General features: G+C 44.3%; 1 pseudogene; it reads left to right on the top strand.

The window, feature by feature from the left end:
* The first annotated feature begins 6751 nt into the window (after positions 1 to 6751).
* Positions 6752 to 13295, top strand: LOC150025543 (uncharacterized; annotated as a pseudogene).
* Positions 13296 to 17088: the final 3793 nt, after the last annotated feature.

The following is a 17088-nucleotide window of genomic DNA, read 5'->3' on the forward strand; positions in this document are numbered from 1 at the left end:
ACCACATGATATGATTCCAATAGCAAAGAAGAGAAAGATTCTTGACCTTCTTAGGAATCAACTTGAGTTGGACAATAGTTAGGCACTTTTTCTTAGAATTGGATCAATGTTCTAAGTCAAGAACTCACCAAAACTAGCACCAAATCCAAACTCATATGGAAGTTCCAATTATAGTCAAATTGAACCGATTAAAGTGAAAGAAGAAGCAAATGCACCGAATAGAATTGAAAAAGAACAACAATGAACCGAACAAAATGAACTAAAAGGTAAGAAAACTGAATAAGAGTGCTGGAATTATAAAAGCACCGAACCAAAACATAGAAAAGAAGAAGAAAAACTGCTGGAAAACAGAAATAGCCGAACCAAAACAAGAACAAAAGCTCAAAACATGAATTTCAAAAGAGAAGGAAGGAAGGAGAGGAGAAAGCTCATGAAGATGGATGTATGGTTGAATGATCACGTCACTAGAAGGATGGATGCTCCTAGATGAGTGTGCAAGCCGCCACTTGAGGTAACCAAGGAACCATCAAGATAAGACTAGAGAAGAAGGCTCAAAGCTCTCCAATGCTCTCTCAAAATTTGAGTATAGTTTCTCTAATTAAAATTCAAATCTGAATTGTACAAGCTAAGCACCTTTATTTATAGCCTAGAGGTGCTGAAAAATAGGTGGGAAAATTCAAATAAACTCATTTGAAATTCCCACTAAAAACAAGTCACATGGGAGGTGTGACCTTTTTCTACTATGACACCTCCTAAAAACTACACCTACACCACTCTCCTAAGTCACATGGACAATGTGACTTTATTTTACATTTTCACACTCCTTTATTTAATAACCACACCTCCTAAAACTATACAAGAGTATTTCAAAGCTTGGCCTTGCCCCTCATGGAATGGAATTGGGCTCTTTGGGCTTTGGCCTTCTTGGGCTTGGGCTTGGGCTTGGGCTTTGGGCTTGGGCCTCATCTTTATTTTATGTCTTCTTTTAATTTTGAGAAGACTAGAAGGAAGAACTTCAAATGTGAGGGTGGATGTCCTCTTCCTCCATTAATAAAAGCCTCCTTTATTTGATTCTCATCACGTTAAATGCTCATTTTAAGTGTCGATAATAATGTTTTTTGTAGTAGTGTAGAGAGAAGAAAAGTTAAAGAGACAATGGGCACAATCTGGTTCTAATGAACTTATATGTCCTCCATTCCCTCCTAGTTGACATGAGAAATGGAAGTTGGCTAGAACTATATCAGGGGGTCAAATGAACTCTAAGAAATCATTAGATATTTCTCAGTGTATTGTATGTTCGTAATTACATGTCATATTTTTAGTGCACTTATCATTACATATTATTATATTAACACATTATATTATTCTTTACAGGATGAGCTAGTGGAGCAAAGCTCCCAAGGAAGTTTTGTTCCTAACGGTCTAGATGACATCTTGATCATGGCCATTGGGACTGAAGAATGCCCTGGTCGTGCACGTACGATTGGTTTTGGTGTTAGGGTTAAACAATACTTTAGACCAATTTCTTGACCTAACATTTCTACAAATGCCATTCAGCAAATGATGGAGCAGTTACCTGCACAATTGATAGAGAGACTGACTCCACAACTGACTAAGAGCATAAAAGAACAAGTTATTCAAAATTTAACAGCTGAATTCAAGCAAAGATATAATCCAGCTAAACCAGTGGATGTAGTTTATGCTCGTGGTCAAGCTAACACCAAAGGTAGTTGTGATATGGATGACTTTGAATGTGATGACATTGAATCCTCCTATTAGTGCAGATATTTGTTGATGAAAATCCTCTTCGTGTAGTGGCCATTGGGAGAGTGTATCTAGGAGGTTCCACCATCCACACAATGCCCATGCAGAGTGATTTCTCTAGAGTGGTGGTTGAAAAAGTTAGATGTTCCCACCGGTTGACCAGGGTCGTCTTTATGCGTGGCTAGTCCTCACGAGCTAGGGCACTTTCGTTCTGCTCCGTCCGTGAGTACCTAAAAAGAAGTGAACAAAGGGGCGCCCTCGCGGCCGTTTGCACTCCGACGATCAAGTCAGCTAGCGAGAAACATCAAAGGTGACACAGCTCCGTACTGGAACACCGTGAAAGGATGCTCTGAAGGTAGTCGAAATATTGGATAGCTAGTACTGTGTTGCCCTAATTGACTGTGCGCACAGTGGGTGCGCCGTGAAACAACTAGGGTTTTTTGTGACTCTGTGTAAACTTTAAGAATTAGGTTAAGACCTGGCCCCCTCTTCAAACGTCCCAAGCCCCTTTTTATACACCTCCCGCATTTAAAGCACGTTAAAGCGCATTGAAAGCGTATAAAAACTTGCCTTGAAACATTCGAAACTTAACAGAATTAACGCGTACCTTAGCGAATATTTAGGAAAGCCTTGATTTTTTCATTGCTTGTTGCCACGTGTTCTTCTGACTTGATCGTTACTCTTCATGGAGGGTCTTACAGCGTCGTAACCCAGCTTAGGGATAATCCATTGTGTAAGTCCTCCTTCTTGGAGTGCATTTACGCAAAGGGGTGATTTTTTTGGGTGCCAACTCATGCGCCCAAGCCTCTAATCAGTTGCCCTAGGAGCGTATCTACCTTTCTCTTGTACCATGCACGTGGTTCTCCCGTGGGCGTGGCCCTCTCATGGGTCGTATCTGTCCCAGGGTCTTCCAGCGGTGGCGTCGGTACTTCGTGAGTCAGGTTACCCCCTACTGGTATTAGAACTATGGCCTTGAAGCCACCTTTCTCTTCTCTTTATTATTGTCCTGAGGTACTGAGGCTTCTCGCGGTGTCGCCCCCTCCACGGTCTTTCCTACCCATGGGTATCGGGGGGTGACACCATCGATGCCTTAACTTGGCGACGCCTCATCTTGGCGATGCCTACACTTGGCGACGCCTCATCCTGGCGACGCTTACACCTGGCGACGCCTCATCTTGGCGACGCCTACACCTGGCGAAGCCTACACCTTGGCGACGCCCTACCTTGGCGACGCCTCAAGTGGTCAATTCGTTGAGTTTCTTCCTTAGGTCCCTTGAGGGGCCCCACCATATGTTGACTTTTGACTTTGACTTTGACTTTGGTCAACGCCCGGGGGCGGGACGGTACACAAGCCCCCCAGTCTTAAGCTGACACTTGTTTCAACAAAAAGACTAAGGCCTCGCCCTAGTATCTACGTGGCATTCCTGCTGACGTGACATTCCTTTGATCAGTTGACATGACGCTCTCTGAGCGTCTGACTAGACATTCTCTGTGCCAGAGATGTGACGGCTTAAGTTGTGCTTTAATCTTTCGACACGTGGCGCGATCCAACGGCTGAGGATGAGTGTCGTTAGCGCTTCCATGTTAACGTTATAACCTTTCGAAATTGCGCGCTCAAGGCACTGTTCCATCACTTTTCGTATTCTCTGCACTGTTCATCTTCTCAAAGTTTCCTCTGCAATCTCTGCTCTCTCTCTTTGCATTCTCGACCTTTACCAACTCAATCACTCAAAGGTATGATTTTTCTTTCTTGTTTATTCTCAAACACTCAAACACGTACCAAAACAACGACCAACCCTCCACCCCTAGAGTCAACCATATGGCCCTTTACCAATGGGCTCTAGACGAACTGCTAGACGAGTACTCGAGCTTGGTCTCCACAAAAGCTTGGAGGGATCATGTAGGAGAGTCAAGCGCCTACAACCATCGTGCCTTCGCGAAAAGGCACGATGACGACATTGCAGTGCTCCCTCGTACCTTAGGGGAGCCTGTGTGTGGCGATGAGCGGGCCAACAACGGGGTCCCCTTCTTCTATTTCTATCAGGTGGTCTTCAAGCGTATAGGGATGCGCTTTCCCTTCTCCAGGTTTGAGAGGGAATTGCTAACGGAGATCAATATTGCCCCAGCCCAGCTGCACCCCAACGGCTGGGCCTTCGTCAAGGCCTTTGACATACTGTGCGGGTTCTTCGGGTGCGCACCCTCTGTTGACATCTTCCTTCATTTCTTGGAAGTGAAGAAATAGGGGAAGAGCCTCTGGGTGAGCCTTAGCAACATCCCTGGAAGGGTCCTCCTGACTCTATTCCAACAATCTTTCAAGGGGTGGAAGGGCAAATTCTTCAAGGTTTGCTGCTCCGACTTCGACCCCTCCGCCCTTGACGGCTTTCCCCTGTACTGGGTGAAGGATGATGGAGGAGGGCCAAGCACACCTCACCAAGGAAGCCAAGACCCAAGACTAGACCGTGATGAGCGTCTAGACTCAAGGAGAGAGCGTTTAGGACATGATGAGGGGAGGCTACACATGGAGCGTCTAGGAGGAGGCCTAGACCGTCTAGGCCCTATTACAAGGTCAATGGCTAAGCATATTCACGCCCAAATGGACCTAGCCACGAATGGAAGAGAGAAGACCTTGTATATGTTACATGGAGGCCCATTGGGGGTGGCTAAGTAATTAGTGTAGTGTTAGAAAGCACAAACTTGTCTTATTTGTGATTTACCCTAGATTTTGTGCATATTCTAGAACCTTAGCACACATGACCGGCCATGTGGTCCATGTGCCATGTGCCTTCTCATTTGCATTTCATTTTGCTCACATTTCATGTGTAATTAGCTTAGGATTTACGGCCTCCTTGGCTATAAAAGGAGAAGCCATCTCTTGTATTTTCCAAGATTAATGAGAGTAAAGTTATGCTGCCAACATTGTGCCATGCTTTGCTTCTACCTAGTTTCTAGGCTCTAATCTTCATCTTCCTCACCTACCATAGGGCTGGCCGAACCTCCCCACTTCCATACACATCATGCACCTTCAAGATCACCATAACTCCTAGGAGGATCTTGCACATTTACATCCATGGCTTCCGCACCATTTTTCACATGATTCCAAGAAGAGCTTCATGAGAATGCCATCATTTGGTATCAGAGCATAGGTTCTTCAAAGATGAGTAGTTCTTGGTCTTTTCATTTTGAGTTCTTCTTTATTTCATGTTGTTCATCTTGTTTCCATAATTTTCTTGCTGTTTTTTAATTTTTACTTTGTTTTGGTGTGCTATTTGGAAGATCCAACCGGTGCACTTTGTTCAATTGATCTTGAACAATCCTTGTGCAATTGGTGATAGGATTCCATACACCTTGAGTTGCTGTTTTTTATTTTAGGTATTTGAGTTTTTATTGCACTTTTATTTGGTTCATTTTATGCTCTTTGAGTTTTTTCATTTCTGAATCCATATATGTTTTGTCAAGTCATGTTCATCCACAATGTCATCAATTCATAGTAGTCCTTTGTTTGGCTTGATTGTTTCTTGATTTTGGGTAATTTTGCTTGATTTGAAACTGTTGTGATATTGATCTTTTGGTGCCTTTTAATTTTTATTTTGAGTTCATATTTTTGTTTAGATCTACACAAATTCCTTTACATTAATTCCATTGTGTTTATCTTTTGGTCTCTTTCTCTTTTTTCCAGTTTTTCCAGAATCTCCTGTTTTACATTCTCTGTGCTGGCTGTTTTGTTTCAGAAAATTATTTTCCCTCATAAGAAATTTTTGATTCTCTGTATTATGCAAGATTGAGGTGTTACAGAAAAGACAAAAAAAGAATCAGCTCAAAAGAGTCAATAGAAAAACAATGATAAATATTTTAAAAACAGTGTGCAAATCTGGGCGCTACAGTTGGCGTAACTGAACACTGAAATTAAAAAATTTATTAAAAAAAAATGGCTCATGCGTTTGGAGTGATTCCAACGCCAGATTTTAGTTAAGATGTTGAATATTTTGCATATCAATTTTTAGAGGCAAATTCTAAAAGGGAAGCTCAGCATAAATTGGGGAAAAACACATTCTCTGGTCCACAACAATTTTCCAGTGGTGCTGTTTTTTATTTTGAAATCTAATTCTAGTGCTATTCTTAGGATTCATTTTGTGTGCCTACCTTTATTTGAGTACCTTTATTTGCTTGTCTAATATTCTTGGAACTCTTTCTAGTTGTCACAATCTAACTCCATTTGTGTGGTACTTTTTTCTTCAATTAATTTGTTTTTTGCTTTAATTCTTTGGCCTCTAAATTTGGTGCTGGAATTTATTCTCAATTGGTGCTTATGTGAGTGGAAATTTGACTTGAGTAAGGTCTAGTCTTCTTGATAGGTGCTGGAATTGGAGAATTAAGTCCTTAATTCTAAGGGGAAACAAAGGCAAAGGCATAATCAAACACTTCTCAAAACACCACAAACACTTGGAGGGCCCAACAAGAAAAGACAACCAAGGAAGTGCCAATAGCAAAAAGGATCAACAAAGGGAGTTTTCTTAATTTTTCTTTGCAACTTAACTTGTGTTAATTACTTCTTTAATTACGTGATTAGACAGTGAGTGTGTCTTCAAGGGCTCCAAGTGTCCAAGAAGCCTCACCTAGGGCCTACTAGTATAGAATTTTCTAATTAGCAAATGTTAATTGTTTTTAATTACGTTTACTTGCCTAATTAGCTACGCTTTGCATGTGTGATTGCTTTGTTTAAGCTTTGTTAATTCATTTTCTCTTGGTTCATTAGTTAGCTTGCATTGTTTTCTTGCATTAAAATCTGATTTCTCAACTTCATTGTGTTCCAAGTAGTTTACTAAGAGAAAGCTTTGTGTGAAGACATTGAGGGATAGTTTTTGGCTAAGGCAAAGGCTTGGTACTTAAGTAGTCCTTTGTGACTCACCTCCCTTACCTAGAAAACTACCTTCTTTGACTTTCCTAAATTTTCTCAAAGTAAAATACTTGTATACACAAAACTTTAGCCATGTCTTCTTCTCCTCACTTTCCAAAGTCTATTGAAAGTGAAGTAAAATCTATAAAAACTCTTTTGAAAGAAGTTTCACAAGCTGTGCAAATGATTTCTTTTAGACAATTGGAGAATGAGACTAAAATTAATGAGTTGGCTAAAGCCCAAGAAGAGAAATCACAAAAATCAAAGAAATCCCATACTCATGCATCTAGGAGTAATGAGTCTCTAGGGGAGGGGAGCCTTAGAATCAATGACTATTACCAACCACCCCCTAGAAGAAATAGGCAAAGGGAACAAGAGGGGCCAAGGGAGGTTAGAGTAGATCTACCTCACTTCCATGGTAAAGAAAACGTAGAAATCTACCTAGATTGGGAGATGAAAGTAGAACAACTCTTTGCTTGCCATAGGGTGAGTGAGGAACGAAAGGTACCCCTAGCCGCCCTTAGTTTCCAAGGGAACGCCATGTATTGGTGGACCTCTCTCGAAAGAGAAAGACGTCTTCATAGGGAAGCTCCCATTGCATATTGGAATGACCTTAGGGGAGCCCTAAGACGTCGCCACATACCTTCCTACTACCATAGGGAGTTGATGGACAAGCTCCAAAGACTCCAACAAAAGAACATGAGTGTGGAAGAGTATAGGCAAAAAATGGAGCTCCACATGATGAGAGCATCCATTAGGGAAGAAGAGGGCACCACCATTGCTAGGTTCCTTAGTGGCCTATCACTTGAGATAAGAGATAGGGTAGAACTCCTACCTTACCAAGACTTGAATGACTTGGTTCAACTTTGCATTAAAGTTGAACAACAAATCTTGCACAAAACTTCAAGTCAAAGGGTGAGTTCCTACTCTAGCTTTTATCCCAAGAAAGAGTTTAGAAGGGAGGGTAGTACATCAAAAGAAAAACCAAAAGAACCTACCAAACCCTTAACCAAAGAAACCTCAACCCCACCCATCTGAGCTAGAGATATTAAGTGTTTCAAGTGCTATGGTAGAGGGCATGTGCAAGCACAATGCCCAAACCAAAGGACTTTGTTTCTTAAGGGTGTAGATGAATACACTAGTGGCGAGGATGAGCCTAGTGAGAGAGAGGAAGGGGGAGAGGATGAGAGGGTATCTCCACTAGAGGGAGAATTGCTTATGATTAGGAGAACCCTCAACAATCACCCTAGCACATCCATGGAAACACAAAGAGAGAACATATTTCATACAAGATGCAATGTTTTAGAAAACATATGTTCCCTCATTGTGGATAGTGGATCTAGTTGTAATTGTTGTAGTGCTAGAATGGTGGAAAAGCTTAATCTACAAATAGTTCCTCACCCAAAACCTTACAAACTTCAATGGCTTAATGAAAATGGGGAATTAAGTGTAGACAAGCAAGTGGAAATCAAGTTTTCCATAGGGAACTACAAAGACAAAGTTTTATGTGATGTAGTGCCTATGGAAGCTTGTCACATCTTATTAGGGAGACCATGGCAATTTGACAAAAAAACCTTGCATGATGGTCTCACTAACGAGATTTCCTTCACCCACAAACATAAGAAATTTGTACTTAGTCCTTTACCACATTCTCAAGTGGTGAAAGACCAAATACAAATGAAACATAAGAGGGATGAGGAAAACAAAAAAAAAAGCGCTAGAAAAAGAGAAAATCCTTAGGGATATGAAGGCGTGGGAGAAGAGTGTTCCTTCCCACAAGGTTGCTCAACAAGAAAAGCCTTTTGAAAACGTTTTTGAAAATTTAAATCTTGTTAAACAACCAAGCCTTATCTTTTGTAAAGGAGCACTTACATGCACTGCCACAAGTAGTGAACTCATGAATCTACCTCCTCCAATAGAAAAACTTTTAAGTGAATTTGAAGATATATTCTCTAATGAGGGGCCCATTGGACTCCCTCCCATTAGAGGTATAGAACATCAAATTGACTTCATTCCGGGGCAAGCCTACCAAATAGGCCTGCTTATAGAACAAACCCCGAGGAAACCAAGGAGATAGAATCACAAGTTCAAGACTTGTTGGAGAAGGGTTGGGTTCAAAAGAGCCTAAGCCCTTGTGCTGTACCTGTCTTGTTGGTGCCCAAAAAGGATGGAAAATGGCGCATGTGTTGTGATTGTCGAGCAATCAACAACATCACCATCAAGTATAGGCATCCAATCCCAAGGCTTGATGATATGCTTGATGAATTACATGGGTCAACCATATTCTCCAAAATTGACCTTAAAAGTGGATATCACCAAATTCAAATCAAAGAAGGTGATGAGTGGAAAACCGCTTTTAAGACCAAATTTGGATTATATGAGTGGTTGGTGATGCCCTTTGGGCTCACTAATGCCCCAAGTACATTCATGAGGCTTATGAATCACACCTTGAGAGATTGCATAGGTAAATATGTAGTAGTTTATTTTGATGATATCCTAGTGTATAGTAAAACCCTAGAAGACCATCTAAGTCACCTTAGGGAAGTTCTTCTAGTGCTTAGGAAAAATAGTCTTTTTGGCAATAGGGATAAGTGTACCTTTTGTGTAGATAGTGTAGTTTTCTTAGGTTTCATTGTCAACAAAAGTGGGGTGCATGTAGACCCCGAGAAAATCAAAGCCATCCGAGAGTGGCCCACTCCACAAAATGTAAGTGATGTAAGAAGTTTTCATGGGTTAGCTAGCTTCTATAGAAGGTTTGTGCCTAATTTTTCTAGTCTAGCTTCTCCTTTGAATGAACTTGTTAAAAAAGATGTTGCATTTTGTTGGAATGAAAATCATGAGCAAGCCTTCCAAAGGTTAAAAGCTCAACTCACCAATGCACCAATTCTATCTCTTCCAAATTTTTCCAAAACTTTTGAGATAGAATGTGATTCATCGGGGGTAGGCATAGGTGCGGTCTTGTTGCAAGGTGGGCACCCCATTGCATATTTTAGTGAAAAACTCCATGGTGCCACCCTCAACTACCCCACCTATGACAAAGAGCTCTATGCTCTTGTGCGAGCCCTAAAGACTTGGGAACACTACCTTGTGTCCAAAGAATTTGTAATCCATAGTGATCACGAGTCTTTAAAATATTTAAAGGGCCAACACAAGCTCAACAAGAGACATGCTAAATGGATGGAATTTCTTGAACAATTTCCTTATGTAATCAAATACAAGAAAGGAAGCACCAATATAGTGGCCGAAGCTCTTTCAAGGCGGCATACACTCTTTTCAAAATTGGGTGCCCAAATTCTTGGATTTGATCACATAAGAGAGCTTTATCAAGAAGATCAAGAACTCTCATCCATCTATGCCCAATGTCAACATAGAGCGCAAGGAGGTTACTATGTGTCTGAGGGATATCTTTTTAAAGCTGGAAAACTTTGCATTCCCCAAGGCACACATAGGAAACTCCTTGTCAAAGAATCACATGAGGGGGGACTCATGGGCCATTTTGGAGTTGATAAGACTCTAGACCTTTTAAAAGCAAAATTTTGTTGGCCACACATGAGGAAAGACGTCCAAAGACATTGCTCTAGATGCATCTCATGTTTAAAGGCAAAGTCTAGAACAATGCCTCATGGACTCTACACCCCTTTGCCGATTGCAAATGCTCCTTGGGAAGACATTAGCATGGATTTCATTTTAGGACTTCCTAGGACTGCAAGAGGCAATGACTCTATCTTTGTGGTAGTGGACCGTTTTAGCAAAATGTCCCATTTTATTCCTTGCCACAAGGTAGATGATGCTCAAAATATTTCTAGACTCTTCTTTAGAGAAGTGGTGAGACTTCATGGTCTCCCTAGAAGTATAGTATCCGATAGAGATCCCAAGTTTATAAGCCACTTTTGGAAAACTCTTTGGGGCAAACTTGGAACAAGACTACAATTTTCAACTTCTTGTCATCCTCAAACGGATGGCCAAACCGAAGTAGTCAATAGATCTCTTGGGACTGTGCTTAGGGCTATCATAAAGGGCAACCACAAATCTTGGGATGAGTATCTTCCCCACATTGAATTTGCTTACAATCGAGTAGTTCACAAGACTACTAATGCTTCTCCTTTTGAAAGAATAAAGGGAAGAAAGAAATAATTTTTGAAGAAGGAGACTTAGATTGGCTTCACCTTCGCAAAGATAGATTTCCAACTCAAAGGAAGTCCAAACTAAGTCCCCGAGGTGATGGACCCTTTCAAGTCCTCAAGCGAGTCAATAACAATGCATATAAATTGGACCTACCTCTTGAATATGGAGTACATGACACTTTTAATGTGATTGATCTCTCTCCATTTGTAGGTTCCAATGACGACGAGGTCGAGCTGGATTTGAGGACAAATCCTTTCCAAGGGGGAGGGGATGATGGAGGAGGGCCAAGCACACCTCACCATGGAAGCCAAGACCCAAGACTAGACCGTGATGAGCGTCTAGACTCAAGGAGAGAGCGTCTAGGACATGATGAGGGGAGGCTACACATGGAGCGTCTAGGAGGAGGCCTAGACCGTCTAGGCCCTATTACAAAGTCAATGGCTAAGCATATTCACGCCCAAATGGACCTAGCCACGGATGGACGAGAGAAGACCTTGTATATGTTACATGGAGGCCCATTAGGGGTGGCTAAGTAATTAGTGTAGTGTTAGAAAGCACAAACTTGTCTTATTTGTGATTTACCCTAGATTTTGTGCATATTCTAGAACCTTAGCACACATGACCGACCATGTGGTCCATGTGCCATGTGCCTTCTCATTTGCATTTCATTTTGCTCACATTTCATGTGTAATTAGCTTAGGATTTACGGCCTCCTTGGCTATAAAAGGAGAAGCCATCTCTTGTATTTTCCAAGATTAATGAGAGTAAAGTTATGCTGCCAACATTGTGCCATGCTTTGCTTCTACCTAGTTTCTAGGCTCTAATCTTCATCTTCCTCACCTACCATAGGGCTGGCCGAAACTCCCTACTTCCATACACATCATGCACCTTCAAGATCACCATAGCTCCTAGGAGGATCTTGCACATTTACATCCATGGCTTCCGCACCATTTTTCACATGATTCCAAGAAGAGCTTCGTGAGAATGCCATCAAAGGAGGTGAAGACCGTGAAGCCCAAATCCCTGGACGAGTTGCCCTCGAACGATCGAGAGGCTTGTCAAATTCTGACGAGCGTGGGGGGCTTCGACACCGCCACCCTGATAAGCCTAGAGTACAACGCTGAGGCTCTAGCCACATAAATAAGTACGAGAGCTTCCCCTTATAACCTTCTATTTTCTGCTTCTGCTTAGTTCTTGCTTGATGTATGATTTATCTGTTCCTTTGGTGTAGTAACCTAGCTTGTGCCTAACCTTTACTATGTTTATCTTCTTGGTGCAAATTCTAAAATGGATAGGCAACAAAGGTTGAGGCTGGCTCTTGCCCTGCAATCCAAGGACAGGGCTTCGGCATCCCCCCTTCCAACCTCTGCTGCCCCCCATCTTCCCCCAACCTTCACCCTCAATCTGCCACGACACCATCAACTCGACCAACCCAACACTCTCCTAGCCAACCTCCAAGCTGACCTCCCATCGCGGCCATCCCCCTTGCCCTAGTCGAGGCTGCTACTTCAGCCCCCCTTGACAAAGGGAAGAGGGTAGTGGAGGTGGTCTCTGATGATGAAGACTCCGCTGAGGGGCAAGTCTTCAAACGACAAAGAACTCAACATGCCCCTCAGACAGTCACTTTTGCTACCTCTTCCTCGCATGGGGCTGATTCTTTGAGGGAAGACCCTCCAAGCGCCACTTCTCCTCCTCAACCAATGAATCTGGAGGTGGGGTCGAAACTGAGCCCACAAGCGTTCCTCTTCCCATGCAAGATTCATTGAGGGGTTTCTTGGGTAGGGCGTCCCCACGTGGTCGAGCTGAAGGGCCCCAGAGGGAAAGTCTGTATTACTACATGGGTGGCTTCATGTCCTGCACCCACTCCTGGCATGGGCAGGCCAAGGCTAAGCCTGTCAAAGCTTCTGCCTTCCAAGCGCTGGAAAAGGAAGTTGCTTCTCTAAAGGAGGAGAAGGAGAGGCTAGCCACCCACTGGGGGCGTCAGGAGGACGCATACAAGACCTCACTGAGGGTGGCGCAAAAAGCGAAAGAGGAGGCTAACAAGCGGTTGCACGAGGCATCTCAAGCCAACGCTGAGCTCCTCAACCAGGTGGTGCCCCTTCGAGTGAAGATCACCGATCTCGAGGAGGCAGCCAAGACCTCCGAGGCGCAGCAGAAGAAACTTGAAAACCAGTGCATTGATCAGGAGCAAACACTGGGAAAAACCGAAGCTGCGCTCGAGGAAAAAACTGGTGAGTGCTCCCGATTAGGCAGTGAGAACGCCACCCTCCAAGCCAAGATCCAGGAATTGTCGGCTGCTTTGGCCTCCAAAGACCAAGAATTGACCACTCAAGCCGCCAACTTCAAGGTTGCGGAGGAAAAACTGATAGGGGAGTCTGCCTCCAGTTTCGCTGAAGGGTTTGCAGAGGCTCTTGTTCAAGCTGCCTGTGTGAACCCTGACATCGACGTCTCTGGGTGTAGCCCCCTGAACGAAGTGGTCGATGGCAAGCTTGTGCCTTTGGAGGGCTCCTAGGAATAGCCTATACTCTGTGCTTCAACAGAATCATTTGATAGTTACTCTTTGCTTAACTTGTAATTATCACGAACCTTACTTGTAATTATAACTTTTGAATTTGCTTAAATGTTATCTGCTTTCAACTCTTCTTGTGCTTTATCTTCTTCTGTTTTCTTTTCTATATCAAAGGCATAACTGGTACCTGCCTTCGATGCATTTCTTTGTTGCTTCTTCTTTAACTCTTTAGGTAGCACGTGACTCTCCCTCTTATTCTTTCTTCTTAAGTTGCGAGGCACACCCTTCTCTTGAACCTTTCGCTCAGAACCTTGCTTGGCCTTCGTATCTGTAAGGAATCTTCCTCATGAAGGCGTCGCCTTCCTGGTCATTGCCCAAAGGCAAAGGAGGATTTTACCTTTGCGTATTTCTCTTGTCTCTAATGACTCACGCTTTTACACTTCTTCTTCTTAATCTTCAAATTTCTTTTTCCCTCTGAACTTATAAAATCTTCAACCTGCTTCTTACTTACCTTTCATGAGCCCGAGGCACTCGTAGCCGAAGGCAGTACTAACTTTCTCATCAATTTAGGATGAAAAGGGAGTCTCTTCTTTTCTGGCCTCGACATCGCTCAAGGGCGAGGAGGACTTATCTGTTCTTCTGTGGCCCCGACATCGCTCGAAGGTGTGGAGGACTTATCCTACCTGTACTAGGTGTCTACGCTCGAGGAGAGACCTGCTCTGGGTATCCTCAGCGTTGTCTAAACACTTGGGACAAAAATCGCGCTTTGGTGCCCACGCCTGTGGAGAGGCCTATTACAACAGCGTCGTATCGCCCACGAGGTGTCTAAACACCAGTGCGACTTAGCCCTTATCTCTTCGCGCTTGGTGCCCACGCCTGAGGAGGGCCCACTACAGCAGCGCCGTATCGTCCTCACGGTGTCTGAAAACACCAAGGCGAAGTGTTCTAAACATCAGACGCTAGGGCTAGTTGTTCCTACCTGAGGAGGGGGCGTCCCGAAGGAATCCCTTAACCCCTGCTCAGGGACTAGGCACACAGATTTTAGCCTTCGTCTAACCTCTGATACCGGGGCTAGCTTTTCATACCTGAGGAGGGGGTGTCCCGAAGGAATCCCTTAACCCCTACTCAAGGACTAGGCACCTGGATTTTTAACTCATGTCTAACATCTGATTCCGGGGCTAGCTATTCATACCTGAGGAGGGGGTGTCCCGAAGGAATCCCTTAGCCCCTGCTCAAGGACTAGGCATCCGGATTTTTAACTTATACTGAGCATACCTGTTATCTTGCTTTGCATCTGACCTCCGCTCCTTTATCTGGCGATGCCTACTTCTGGCGACGCCTTGTCCCGGCGACGCCTTATCTTGGCGACGCTTCATCTTGGCGACGCCTTGAATGTTTGTCTTTGTTTCTTTTGATCTTACATGAGAGGGAAAAACTAAGGCAGAAATCTTAAACTTCTCTTTTCTTTATTTGGGTGACCTCGTTAAAAAACCCTCGGGAGGGAAAAAGAGTGTCCCCTTTACAAAATTTCAACTAAAATAAAATTTTAAATTCGCCGCATTCCAACTACGTGGGATGGGGCCTCCTTCTAGAGTCTTTAACTTATATGAACCATTCCCTTTGGCTTTGATTACTCTGAACGGCCCGGTCCATTTGGGAGACAACTTGTTTTCCAACTCGTAAGGATGAGCCTTCCTCATGACCAGATCACCAACCTAGAATTGTCGCAGCTTCACCTTAGAGCTGTACTGACGCTCCACTCTTCTTTTCACTGCCTCAGCCTTAATTCTCGCCTCTTCTCTGGCTTCGTCTATCAGATCCAGGTTCACTTTCCTTTCTTCGTTGGATTCTTCTGCCACACAGCCTAAGAAACGAGGCGAGCTCTCGTGGATCTCTACTGGGATCATGGCGTATGATCCATACACTAGGCTGAAAGGTGTCTCCATGGTGGAAGATTGAGGCATGGTGTGGTACGCCCACACAATCCTCGGTACTTCTTCTGCCCACGCCCCTTTAGCTTTCTCTAATCTGTGTTTCAAACCTCTCAACAAAACTTTATTCGCTAACTCGACCTGCCTATTCGTCTGGGGGTGTTCGACTGATGCAAACACCTGCTTGATTCCTACTTCTGTACACAACTTCCCCAACTGTTGGCTTGCGAACTGGGTGCCATTGTCTGAAATAAGACGCCTCGGCACCCGAAAATGACACACAATGCTCTTCCAAACAAAGTGTTGTACTTTGTGCGCAGTGATCTGTGCCACTGGTTCTGCCTCTATCCACTTGGTGAAGTACTCGATGGCAACGATCAAGTACTTCATCTGCCTTATCGCTAGTGGGAATGGGCCTAGGATATGAATCCCCCAAGTATGGAAAGGCCATGGGCTGTATATGGATCTTAGTTCCTCTGGTGGTGCATTGTGCCAATCAGCGTGCATCTGACACTTCTTGCAACGCTGGGCGTATCGCACGCAGTCTTCTCTTACCGTTGGCCAGAAAAACCCTGCACGTATTACCTTGGATGCCAAGGACCTTCCTCCCACGTGGCTACCACAAATACCTTCGTGGAGTTCAGCCATTAACCTGGTGCACTCGTCGCCACTTACGCACGTCAAGATAGGGTGCGTAAACCCATGTCTGAATAATATCCCATCCACTAAGGTGTACCTTACGGCGTTCCTCTAAATCTTCTTGCCTTCTTCTAGTTCCGCTGGGAGGATTCCATCCGCTAGGTATCGCTTGTAAGGGGTCATCCATGTGTCGCCTTCCTCCAAAGCACATACCTGTACACCCTTTTCTTCTTCTGGCGGGGTCGCGTAAGTACTGATGCAGGGTTCCCTTGTCGTATGTTGACTCAAAGAGCAATGGTTCCTCAGCTTTCCTCTTGTTGTACTAACGTGAAGAACATCCACCCTGTTGTCCGCCACAAACTTTCGCGGCGTTTTGAGGGTCTCTTGGATTACAGTCCTCTGCCTTCCCCCCTTGCGTGAGCTGGCTAGCTTGGCAAGCAGGTCAGCTCTGTCATTCTGCTCCCTAGGGACATGCACCAACTCAAACGCAGCGAAGGCTCTCTTCAACACGTCGACGTATCTCAAGTATGCGGCCATCTGTGGATCCTTTGCCTGGTACTCCCCTGTTACTTGCCCTGTGACCAATTGTGAGTCACTCTTTGCCAAGAGGCTTTGAGCGCCCATTTCTTTGGCCAGAAGCATCCCAGCAATCAGCTCCTTGAACTCCGCCTGGTTATTGCTTGCTTTGAAGGCGAAGCGTAAAGCCTGCTCGATCAACACTCCATTAGGCCCATCCAAGATTATTCCAGCGCCACTTCCCTGTTGGTTGGAGGACCCATCCACTGAGAGCATCCACTGTGACCCTAACTCCACCTCTTGAGGGTCTCCTCCTGGTGAGAACTCTGCCACGAAGTCAGCATAGACTTGCCCTTTGATGGACCCCCTGAGTTCATACTGGATATCAAACTCCGACAGCTCTATCGCCCAGCGAACCATCCTCCCTGCTACATCTAGCTTTTGAAGTACTTTCTGGATGGGGAGGTTCGTCATCACCACCACTGTGAAACTGTGGAAATAGTGGCGGAGCCTTCTGGCTGAGAACACCACTGCTAACGCCGCCTTCTCCAGCGACTGGTACCTCAACTCTGGGCCTTGCAAGGCCTTGCTTACGAAATAAATGGGCTTCTGCGCTTGGTCTTGCTCCTAGACAAACACAGAGCTAATGGCCCACTCTGTCACCGCAAAGTATAATCGGATGGGGACGCCAACTTGTGGCTTGCAGAGCA

The sequence above is a fragment of the Phaseolus vulgaris genome, chromosome 8, assembly GCF_051622355.1.
Source record: "Phaseolus vulgaris cultivar YP4 chromosome 8, ASM5162235v1, whole genome shotgun sequence".
In the NCBI taxonomy this organism is placed as follows: Eukaryota; Viridiplantae; Streptophyta; class Magnoliopsida; order Fabales; family Fabaceae; genus Phaseolus; species Phaseolus vulgaris.